Source organism: Oryx dammah, unplaced genomic scaffold (assembly GCF_014754425.2).
Source record: "Oryx dammah isolate SB20612 unplaced genomic scaffold, SCBI_Odam_1.1 HiC_scaffold_1, whole genome shotgun sequence".
NCBI lineage: Eukaryota > Metazoa > Chordata > Mammalia > Artiodactyla > Bovidae > Oryx > Oryx dammah.
This window is the reverse complement of record NW_024070185.1, coordinates 38,042,614-38,055,078: the sequence shown is the minus strand read 5'-3', so window position 1 is coordinate 38,055,078 and position 12,465 is coordinate 38,042,614. Positions and strand designations below refer to the sequence as shown.

The window sequence follows — 12,465 nt, the reverse complement described above, 5'->3', positions numbered from 1 at the left end:
TTGAAGATGAGCTGAAGTAAGAGTTGCTGTCTTTCATTAAAAGCCTCAGTAGTACTATTTGACTTTTAAACTATACAGCCAATGAAATAAAAAAAAATTTCATAAATAAACTTTTTAAAAGCTAAAGAATATTAGCCAGGAGCTATAAAAGAGCCAAAAGACTTATAGATACTGTATATCTTACCATGTTAGATTTATGTATATTTTGTATCTTAACATGAAACTGAGTTTCTCTACAGTTAATATATACTGAGAAGAGTAATCATTTATTCAATGTTCTGTTAACTAAAGGAAAGGTTTTCAATTTAATCTCATGAAATGTAACTCAAGAGTTTAACGGTTCGGTAGAGGAAATTGCATCTGTTCGAATATCAGCCATCAAAAAGTGCATTCAGTATACTTGGCACTGAAACTGATTTTGGTCAACCATGTCACAATCAGTTATGCTCTGTTTTTGTATCGGTGAAAGAGTAATAACTAGTACTCAGGGAAGAAAATGAAACGGGGAGTTGGAGCAGACAAAACACTTTTATGGACTTGTTTTTGCCTAAAACAGTGTTAGCAACCTTTGGCCAATAAAGGCTAGAGATATGGCAATTTCAGATACTATTCAACTTACAGATGGGGACATTAAGGACATAGAAGGACGATGAGATAATTTCTTTAGGCTTACATAGTGTATTAGTGTAAGATCAGCAATATAAATAGTCTGCCATTGGTAGGTTAAAGTTAGCACCAACTGGCTTACTCTGGGAAGAAGAAAATTTACACAATTATTCATGCATTCTGCAGGATCACGTACCTGGAAAGGCCATGACATAGTGGTGTTATGATGCAGCCAAATATGGACACTGCCTGAAGTTATTCAAGGGCTGCTACTCATGCTTATGTTGCCTACGAACTAAACCTTTTAGGAGACAATGATGGATTCTAAATTCAAACCATGAGTACTGAAGAGGTAGGAGGAAGAGAAAGTCTGGTCTGGTACAGGCCAGCATAATGTGGAATAATCCTTTAGAATTGGAACTGAGAGTCTCTATCCTGTCCTCAGCAGTGTGGTACATATGGAATGGGAGCTTGCCAAAGACCTCTAGAGTCAATATCTATAATATGCCAATGAAAAAAAAAAACACTTAAAATATAAGTAAAACAATTAAAAAACACTATATTAAAAAATGCGGAAGCAAACCAGTGTGCTCACCAGGACAGATTAAAAAAAAACAGCTTTCAAAGTTATTCTTAATTTAAAAAATTGTTCTGAGGTGTTATACTAAAACAAATACAGTGCTACATGTTTCTAAAATGTTAGCTCAAAAAGTAAGCCTTCAGTATTTGTGTGATGCTATAAGACTGCCTGAGGATACTTATAAAAACCACATTCACTAATAGGAAAAAGGAAAGTTAAAGAGAGTAGATCCTAATAGTTCTCATCACAAGGAGAATTTTCATCTTTTCATTACATCCACATGAGATGATCGATATAATTAAACCTACTTTGGTAATCATTTATGTAAATCAAACCATCATGCTGTATATCTTAAACTTATACAGTGATATATATCAATCATTTCTCAATAAAACTGTAAATAAAGGTAAACACTACGAAATGAACAATTTTTTTTTTCCTGGACAAGTTCTTGATTGTTCCTTACTGGCTTAGAGAAAATTAATCTGTTACTATGTAAAATACTAACAGAAGCTGTGCCTAAGGTTATTTTGATCATATATAACTTGGCAGGAACATCACTCATGAGTAAATAGCTTTACAAAAAAGTTATTATATGTTTTAAAGTATCCTAACTTTAGTAGTTTTATAAATTTTATCTAATGCCTATCATGTATAAAAATACAAAGAGGTGAAAGTATGGGCCACACACTTTACAATCTAGTAAGAAACATATACAGGAACTGTAATGCAAAATAATCCATTAACTGAAAAACCATTATAACACAATGTTTAAGCTGGTTGAATGAAAAAGGAAAGCAAGACATTCATTTACATTTTCAATATAAAATATTATATTTTAGGAAAAGCAATTATTGATATTGTTTAGTCAAGCTTTTTACTTAGCTACAAACAAAAGAATCTCTTCCAGCTGAGTAGAAAAGGAATTAAGCTCTGTTAACGGTTTGTTGTTACAAACCAAACTTAACAGATATGAACTGCAACTACACTTTGACAACTTCTCCAGGAAAAATTAGACTGCCACTATTATTTGGTATTTCTGATCCTAGCAACCTAGAACAACTAGAAGCTCCCACCACCACCTCTATCAAAAGATAAACTTCCTTGCCTAAGACTGCCACCTCATGTTGGTTCCAAGCAATTTCAGGTGAGAAGAGTATGACTGGTCATGGAACTTCTTAGCTTAGTTGTGAGTGGGTATGAGAATACAGATTTCCTGGCAACTGCTTTGCGAAGTCAGGAAGGAAGGAAGGAGAAGGGGATGACAGAGGATGAGATGGCTGGATGACATCACCAACTCGATGGACATGAGTTTGAGCAAGCTCTGGGAGTTGGTATTGGACAGGGAAGCCTGGTGTGCTACAGTCCATAAGGGTCGCAGAGTTGGACACAACCGAGCAACTGAACTGTGCTGAACTGCTTTGTTAAGTTAGGGCTTATAACATGGGAAATTACCAAAATGTAGGGCAACTGTTCAAAACTGTGGGGTTGTCACAAATGACAAATGTCTACTTCATTAAGTCATTGTTACTTTAGGTTATTAAGAATTTGAAAATAAATCAAATGTAAATCGTAATTTCTAAATCACAAAAATGCAGAAAACATTTTTTCTTTTAACTTCAGCACTTTCCAGATCAATAAAATACCAATAAGTTTATACAACTTACATGCACACTACTTCTGGTAATCCAAATCGTTTTGCAAAGAAAAGAATGGTGCAGTGGTACAATATTTTTAACATGGCTATTTGATTAAAACTGCTACCTAATACTATCATATTTCGGATTAACTGAAATTTACTTGAGGAAAGCTAGCTTTCAATTTTAACAATTTTTTAAAAAACAGTTATCTAAAATGTATTACATACATTCCGGCTTAATAAACAAGGAACACAAACTATAGTTTAATCTTTTCTTAATGATTCAACGTCATCATTATTAACAAAATGCAGTGTCACGAGTAGCTTAAAGACTATTCCAGCAACTACACATTAATCAGCCCTTTCATTCCATTTTCTTCTTTGACTTATAGTGCTCCTGTCTTCTAAATCAACAGTGCCTCTCTACACTAATCAGCTCCAAGACTGGCTGCTACCCTATTAGCATTTACCTGGAGAAGGCCAGACTACCAACCCCTCAGTTCAGTTCAGTTGCTCAGTCATGTCCGACTTCGCGGCCCCATGGACTGCAGCACGCCAGCCTTTCCTGTCCATATCCAACCCTTACTCAATGTTTATTTCTCTCTGTTAAATACGTATCATCTGCCATCTCCTTTGTATTGGTTCCAATGCATCTAGGTAAATAAAGATAATAGTATAGGAATATCAAGATTTTTGTAATCTGATCTAAGAAACCATGGTTTTTATGGCCTATAATGTACAAGCAAGGGAAACTACCTACTTTATAAAAATAAAATACAGAGTAAAGACTCCCTTCCTTTAACTGAAACAGATCACAAATCAGAGACCTAACTGTTGGACTTAAAGATTTTTAAAAATAGTTTACTTTTAGGTCTGTGTCTGCCCAGATGATCACCTAAAAATTATTAGATACCTGTCTATTAGATACTTTAGTTAACTGAAGTATTGCCATATTACCATAATATGGACTAGAATTATTCAGTTTGCTGCCAACTTGAATTTCCAATATATTGAATAAAAAGTTGTTTAAAGCTAATGAACAGGAGAACATTTTCCCACTTCTTATACCAGAAGTTTTAATCAAAAAACAATGAAAAAGAGAAAGGTACGCCCAGGTTTTTAAGCACAACTACAGTAACCTCTGCAACCTTCCTTGTCTTCCAATCTGACCTTTCTTTATGATGTTTTCAAAGTCCCTTTCAGACCAAATTTTTCAGTAGCCATATTCTCAGCTAGTCTCTGACTAACTCTCAACAGGATAATTAGATCGACAGATTGATAAAATCATGATAGCCGGCAGAATAATTGTACATAGGGAGGGAGGCTTTGTTTAGCACTCCTATGTATCACATTACATGTTGCTGATGAAATGTCGTATATTCCTTCTGAAGACATATCATAATTTCCTTCCTTTTTTTCCCACCAAAAAATCTTGGGAAAGGCCCAAAAGATGTAAAAAAAAAATAACAAAAACAAAAAACTCTGCTTATCCCACAAGTTAGGTGGCACTTTATAAATTTTAATACTTACTGCATTTTCAACTATAAAAGAAAATCATGCTTATGTTAGAAAATTTAGAAAACAAAGGTTAAAATAAAAGGTCTAACTATTCTTGATACATTTCATATGTTTTTAATGTAAACTCTAAATTTGGATGCACATAAAGTTAACAATCTCTTGGCACAGAAGAGAGAAAAGGGAGACTAGCGTGACAAGCATAGCAAGAATGTGGGATAAAGGGTGTAAAATGGGGTTAGAGAGATAGGATGAGGCCAAAAGTTGAAAGCAGGGTCTTATAAACTATATTAAGCCATTAAAGTTCTTGTGTGTACCTGCTTTGTTTTGAGGAGGTAGAAAGTAATGGGAACAGGGAAGAGGCATGATCAAATCTGCATTGGGAAAAGTTCATTCTACTTTTTAGACATGAATCTGAGCAAATTCTGGAAACAGTGAAGGACAGGGAAGCCAGGCATGCTACAGTCTATGGGGTCGCAAAGAGTTGGATACGACTTACCTACTGAACAGCAACAAAATTCTACCTTTAATGTGAAAAACAGAATAGAATGAGGGTAAGCATGGACACAGTTTCACTAATTAAGAGAAGATTATAGTTGTCTAAGTGAGAGATTAAGGAACTGGATGGAAACAGAGAAGACAGAGGGAAGCAGATTAAAGAGAGATTTAGGAAATAAAACATCAATATTTGGGATTGAATTTTGATTTGTGTATAAGGGAAAGGAAGATGTCCTGTATGAATCTCAGATTTCAAACTTAAGTAATCTAACAGATGGTGGTGCCATTCACAAAGATAGGGAGCACGACAGTGAGATCAAGATCTAGGAGTAAGCATTAGGCTTTCATAATTAATTTTTGATGTAATCATTTTGAAGAAGAGATCTATGGCAAATGTCTTTTGTTTGCCTCCAGAACTATTCTCTACTGTATAGTTTTATCTGTATCAGTAGGCAACCTCATCCGCTACCTTTCCTTAGGTTTAGTCAAGAGTGTCCTGGCAAGATAGGAAAGTAGGGTAAAGTATTTATTCCCTTGGCCTCCTCTTTGTGAAGTTTTTGCTATTTGCCTAACACACATGTGCTATACAAATAATAACAGGGAAATAACTTGAGATGATGACTAGCTCTGTTTAATATCCTGTTAAAATTTCATGAACAATATAAGCATAACTGTTAAGAACGTGTGTATTAAGTTCACGTAAGTGGAATAAAACTTTTATAAATGGACTTAAAAGTTTTGTGGGGGGAGTTGTGTCCTTCAAAGGAAGGTATCATCTCAATAGTCTCTTCTTTGTACTTCTAATGGCAACCCACTCCAGTACTCTTGCCTGGAGAATCCCACGGAGGGAGGAGCCTGGTAGGCTACAGTCCATGGGGTCACAAAGAGTCGGACACGACTGAGCGACTTCACTTTCACGGTACCAGTAACTAATCCCCCTTGTTTACTAACAGCCTTATGTGTTTTTTTTTTTTTTAAGACACATTTATTCAGAGTCATGATCAGACTATTACATTTAGCAATCAACAGCATGGGTGCAAAAAAACAACAACAACAACAAAATGCTTTACACTTTCCACAGAACAGAAATTAAAATTAGCTGTTACACAATTAATCACAAGTACAGTCCTCAAGTTGCATTGTCTAAAACATGTCTTCTTTGTAGCAGCTAGGCCCTGCTACCACTCTGCTTGGCTAAGTTCACAAATCTGTTGTAAGCTGTAGTTTCCCTGTCACTTCTCTGGCTCTCCTCTCCTGCTAAGTTTTGTTTTCTGCCAGTAATTAAAACATTCCATCACTGCCATAGCTACTGCTACTACTGGAACCACCAAAGTGACCTTGGTTTCATGGTTTGGTGAAGTACTGGCCTCTACTGCCATAGGGGACAGAACTTCTGCCTCCAAAGTTTCCACCTTTTGTGGGTCCAAAATTTGAAGACTGATTGCTGCAATTGCCAAAATCACTGTAGCTTCCATCATCTCCAAAATTGCTTCCATCATTACCAAATCCACTATAGCCATTCTCACAGCCACGATATCCACCACCAAAGCCACCTCAACCACTAAAGCTTCCTGCATGACCAAAGTTGTCGTTCCCATCAAAACCACCTCCACAACCACCACTGAAGTTTCCAGGACCACTTCGACCTCTTTGGTGGATGAAGCACTAGCTATCTCTTAGTTAGAGCTTTTCTTACTTCACAGTTGTGGCCATTCACAGTGTGATATTTCTGAATGACAATCTTGTCTATGGAGTTATGGTCATCAAAGGTTACAAAAGCAAAGCCTCTCTTTTTGCCACTGCCTCAATCAGTCATGATTTCAATCACTTCAAATTTCCCATACTGTTCAAAATAATCTCAGGTGATGTTCTTCAGTGTCATTAAGGTCATCAATAAAAACTTTTTTTTACAATTAAGAGGGCATTGGGTATTTGAGAATCTTCTCTTGAGACGGTCCTCTTTGCTTCCACAATTCTCCCAACCACCTTGTGTGACCTCACACAAAGTGTGAGGCTGCATCCACCTCCTGCACAGGCATATGTGACAAACCTGAAGCCTCTGCAGTGCTTGGTGTTTGGATCCCTCATTACCACACAGTCTGTGAGCGTTTTCCATTGCTCAAAATGGCTTCTCAGACTCTCATTGGTTGTTTCAAAGCTCAGTCCTCCGATGAAGAGCTGCCACAGCTGTTTGGGCTCTTTGGGAGACTCTGACTTAGACATGACAGCAGTGGAGTGGGGAGACTTCTATGATGCTTATTGACAGCATCCATGGGCAGAAAGGAGTAACCTAATGAATGTATCTCAGCTTCATGTCTTAATGTTCAGCTATATTCCAACTTCTTTGGAAATAAACCCTCTTTGAATTTTCCCATTTGAATGTGCCACCTATTTCCTGACAGATGAGATACACTGATAACGTCACTGATAGATATTACATCCAGAGAATATATTAAGTATGCAATTAGGCTTCAAATTTAGAGAAGTCTGGGCAAGAGACATCTATCCATAAGTCTTCTATATACAGGTGGTATGAGAATGAATGAAATCACTTATGAAGAAAGTATGAGAAAGGAGAGAATCTTAGATTAAAAACTAGAGCTGTGGCAACAGTTGGGCAGTTAAGAACCAGAAAGAACTAAAATATTGAACAATGATGGCACGTAAGACTGAGGGGGAGTATCTAGAGTTAAAAAGTTTAAATATTCATGTGTTCTTGGGAAGGAAAATAGGTACATTAAATTTACTCTTTAAATATATATAATAAGACACTTTATTGTCATAATTAACTGCTTTATACAAAACTAGTATGATGGTAACTACTTTATCAATATAACTTCCTTACAACAACTTTAAGAACATATTAGTGTAGTTATTAGCGTAGCAACACTCTTTAAAGCACTAAAGAACTTCCCATGACCATAAGATTAAAGGCAGAATGAATATAGAATTGAATGGAAAAGAATGAAGTACCTAGAAGGTGAAAGACCAAACGCATCATGCTCCCTGACTTCAAGCGATGTTACAAAGCTATAGTAATCAAGACAGTTGGTTACTGGCATAAAGACAGACTCACAGATCAATGGAAAAGAACAGACAGCCCAGAAATAAACCCATGTATATATATCAACTATTTTATGACAAAGGAGACAAGAATATACAGTGTGGAAATCACAATCCCTTCAATAAATGGTGTTGGGGAAACTGGACAGCTACATGTAAAAGCATGAAATTTGACCACTATATTACAACGTACACAAAAATGAACTCAAAAGGATTAAAGACTTGAATGTAAGATCTTATACTATAGAACTCCTGGAAGAAAAAGACAGTCAGTAAGCTCCTTGACATAGGTCTTGGTAAAGATTTTTGGATCTGACAACAAAAGCAAAAGCAAGAAAAGAAAAAAATAACTAAGTGTGACTACATCATACTAAAAAGCTCTCTACAGCAAAGGAAGTCATCAACAAAATGAAAAGGCAAGCTATTAATGGGAGAAAATATCTGCAAATCATGTATCTGGTAAGAGGCTAAAATCAAAAATATATTTAAAATTTTATACAATCCAATAGTAGAAAACAATTTGATTAAAAAATGGACAGATCTGAATGTACATTTTTCCAAAGACACAGAGGGTCTACAGGTACATGAGAAAATGCTCAACATCACTAATTATCAGGGAAATGCAAATGAAAACCACAATGAGATATCACCTCATACCTGTCAGAATGACCATTATCGAAAACACAAAAAAAATAACAAATCATTGGTTAGGATGTGGATACAAGGGAACCTTTGAGCACTGTTGATGGTAATATAAACTGGTGCAACCACTATGAAAAACAGTATGGAAGTTCCCCCAAAAATTAAAAATAAAACTACAATATAATCCAGCAATTCCACCTCTGAGGATTTATCTGAAGAAAATGAAAACACTAACTTGAAAGTATGTATCCCCATATTTACTGCAGTATTATACACAACAGCCAAGATATAAAAACAACCTAAGTATCCATCAATGGGTGAATGGATAAAGAATTTGTGGTATTCATACACGATAGAGTACTATATAGCTACAAAACAGAAGGAAATATTGCCACTTCTGACAGCATGGATGGATTCTGAGGACATTATGCTAAGTGAAAAAAAAAGTCAGACAGTGAATGATAAAACTGTATGGTCTCTCTTGTATGTAGAGTCTAAAAAAAAAAAAAAAAAGAGAGAGAGAGAGAGAGAGAACAGATTGGTGGTTGCCAGAGGAGAAAGGGGAGAGTTGGGAAAATAGGTTGAGTGAGTCAAAATATAAAGAAGAAAAATAAAATTAAAAACAAAGTAGAATGGATACACACCCACAGATCTATTTATCCATATCCTCATTCTTAAATAAGACAAGTACATGAATTGTTTACTGTAGCATTCTATATAATGCAACTCTAGAACTAATCCAAAATGTGTATCTTATCAGGTAAACAGATAAACTGTAATACAGCCAAATAATGTAATATTATACACTAGCACTGGAAATAAAATACAATGAAATAATTCAACACAGCTAAATCTCAAGACACATGTTGACTGAAAACAGAAGACTGCCATTTATATAAAGGTTAAAGACATACAAAACAATGCTATATATTATCTATTAATATATACATAAAAAATGCCCAGAAATGACCTCCTTTTCCTGGTCATGATGCAGTAACTGAACCAATCTTACCCTCACTCTGTAAACAATTACAAATTGAGTAAGATGCATGAAACAAATGTTTTCAGACATTGAATATCAAACAGTACAAGACTGTGATTCCCCAAGAAATGAAATAAATGAGGTGATCCCTACAATTGACTGACCTCCTAACCAAAAGCAATTAATTTCCAGACCATGAGCAGAGACAGCAGAAACCCAAATGGTCCAATGGAGTTGAGCTGAGATGAAAATCAGCATTAGGGGAGTAAGGCACCTAGAAGTTGTGAGATAATTCTAAAAACAAGGAAGCTATGCAGAAAAGAGCTTCAGAAATCTATACAAGGGTACAAAGTAGGACAAGAATGACTAGAAAATTGTAAGATCAAGAAGTTCATAGACACAATAGGGAGACCAGAGGAAATGCGGAGTTCTCAGTCATCACTTGGGGGCATTTGGTGGAGACTCCAGAGAGGTTAGATCTTAGCATGTGCTTAGTCACTCAGTCGTGTCCAACTCTTTGCGACCCTATGGATTGTAGCCTGCCAGGCTCCTCTGTCCATAGGATTTTTCCAGAAATAATATTGGAATGGATTGCCATTTCCTCCTCCATGGGATCTTTCAGACCCAGGAACCAAACCTTTGTTTCCAGTGTCTCCTTAATAGAAGGATTCTTTACTGCTGACCCACCAGGAAAGCTCATTAGATCTTAGTAGCAGGGCTGAACTGGAATGAAGGTTATTCTAGACACATCCTGTAAGAGCTTAAAGTTGGAGTTGAAAGGATCATCAAACTGATCCACAAGGAAATTAACAGCCTGGAGTTGAAAGGATCATCAAACTGATCCACAAGGAACTTAACAGCCTGGAAGAACAAAGCTCAGTCCTCTTTTAAGAAGGTAAATACAAATCTAAATACTCAACAAGGTAACATTCACAACATACAATTTCTAATAAAAAATTACTGGACACGTCAAGAAGCAGAAAAATGTTACTTACAACAAGGAGAAAAACTGGTCAACTGGCTTAGCAAAGACTAAGATGATGGAGCTAACAGAAAAGGACATTAAAAGGAACACAATAAGAAATGAAGATATTAAAAAAAACAAATGTAACTTCTGGAGCTGAAAAAATACAAACTCTGAAATAAAAAAGTTCCCTGGATTAGACACTACATTAAAAAAAGATCAGCAAAACTTCCATGCAATCTCAATCAAAATTCCCTCAGGTGTTTTTATTTTTGGTAGGATTTCCAGTATGATTCTAAAATTATACAGATATGCAAAGATCCCAGGGTAGCCTAAAAATTTTAAGGGGAAAAGAAACAAAACACAAAGTTGGAATATTCACACTACCAAATTTCAAAGCTTATTATAAAGCCATAGTCATTAAGTCAACATAACTTAAGGATGGACCTATAGATGGTAAAGAACAGAAAGTCCAGAAAAACTCACAAATATATGTTCAACTGATTTTTAGCAAAGATGCAAAAGTAACTTATGAATGCTGCTGCTGATTCTAAGTCGCTTCAGTCGTGTCGGACTCTGTGCGACCCCAGAGACCGAAGCCCACCAGGCTCCCCCGTCCCTGGGATTCTCCAAGCAAGAAGACTGGAGTGGGTTGCCATTTCCTTCTCCGATCATGAAAATGAAAAGTGAAAGTGAAGTCGCTCAGTTGTGTCCGACTCTTAGCGACCTCATAGACTGCAGCCTACCAGGCTCCTCCATCCATAGGATTTTCCAGGAAAGAGAACTGGAGTGGGTTGCCATTGCCTTCTCCAACTTATGAATAATAAATAACAAAACTTAAAACAAAACTATTAAAAAAAAAAAAACTGCTGAGTAGTGGGTACCAAGGCCTTTGATTTTATTCTTTGTTCCATGCTTAAAATATCCCTAGTTAAAAAAGAAAAGGTTAATGCTTTACCCAAAGAGCAAGCTTAATTCATATTAAATTATCGTAGTTACTAGACATTTAAAGGAGGGTTTTTCCCGTGTCTTAATTCACCCATATTTATTTGATGTTATGCACAGGACACACACACATACATATTTAAAACTGGAGAAAAGAAAAGGATTCTCATATTTCCAGATTCTTACTAGCCATTCCTACTTACTTGCTTAAATGTTTCCCTCATCACTTCAAACAACTTATTGAAGACTGTAGTTCACGGGATCTGTCTCCACACCATTGACTCAAGCTCTTTTATTTTCTTTGATGGTTCCATCATTTTTAGGTCATAGGGACAGCATACTTCTCAGGAGTACAAACTATAACCATAATGCTCTGGTTCAAATCTTAAATTTACCATTCAAAAACTGCCTGACTTTGGGAAAGTTACTCGTCTATCTGATTCAGGACAAATACTGAATACATATGAGGTACTTAGAGGTGCTGCTGCTGCTGCTAAGTCGCTTCAGTCTGAACCTGGCAAATAGCCCTGCACAGTAAACATTAACTATTCTTTTTTATTTTCTTCTTATTGCTACTATTACAATTATCTCCAGTCTCCTCTGTCTCTTCCTATGTTCCCCCTATACCAAGGAAGGTACTAAGTCCTACTGATTGTTTCCAGAACAATCTGACCTTCTTCCTATTTCTGGTCATCAGTAGTGGAGCACTAGACTCCTTACAGCCTTCTTCCTATAAGCCTTCCTTTTCTTCAATTTCTCTCTACACTAACCTACTGCATACTACTGTCAGATTAATCTTTAGCCCCTTCCATACAAACTCCTTTTCGATAGCAGGAGTAGTTTTATGAGGCTCTATACAAGGAAAAGAACTGGGTTTTGTTTAGTTTTTGTTTTTTTTTTTTGAGAACACTGTGGGTTCTCAACTACCAACTATTATTAAAAAGTATGGTAGTACTGAAAGCCTCAGGGTGAATTTTAATCCTACAAAGCAAGCTAATTTATTATTACAATATATTATAAATTGACTTTGA

At 36.0% G+C, this 12,465-nt stretch overlaps 1 protein-coding gene across 2 annotated transcripts in view; it reads right to left on the bottom strand.

Moving 5' to 3' along the window:
- Window positions 1-12,465, bottom strand: part of LOC120864157 (uncharacterized protein KIAA2026) — a 104,710-nt gene that overhangs the window by 57,277 nt on the left and 34,968 nt on the right. The gene's annotated exons all lie outside the window — the stretch shown is intronic.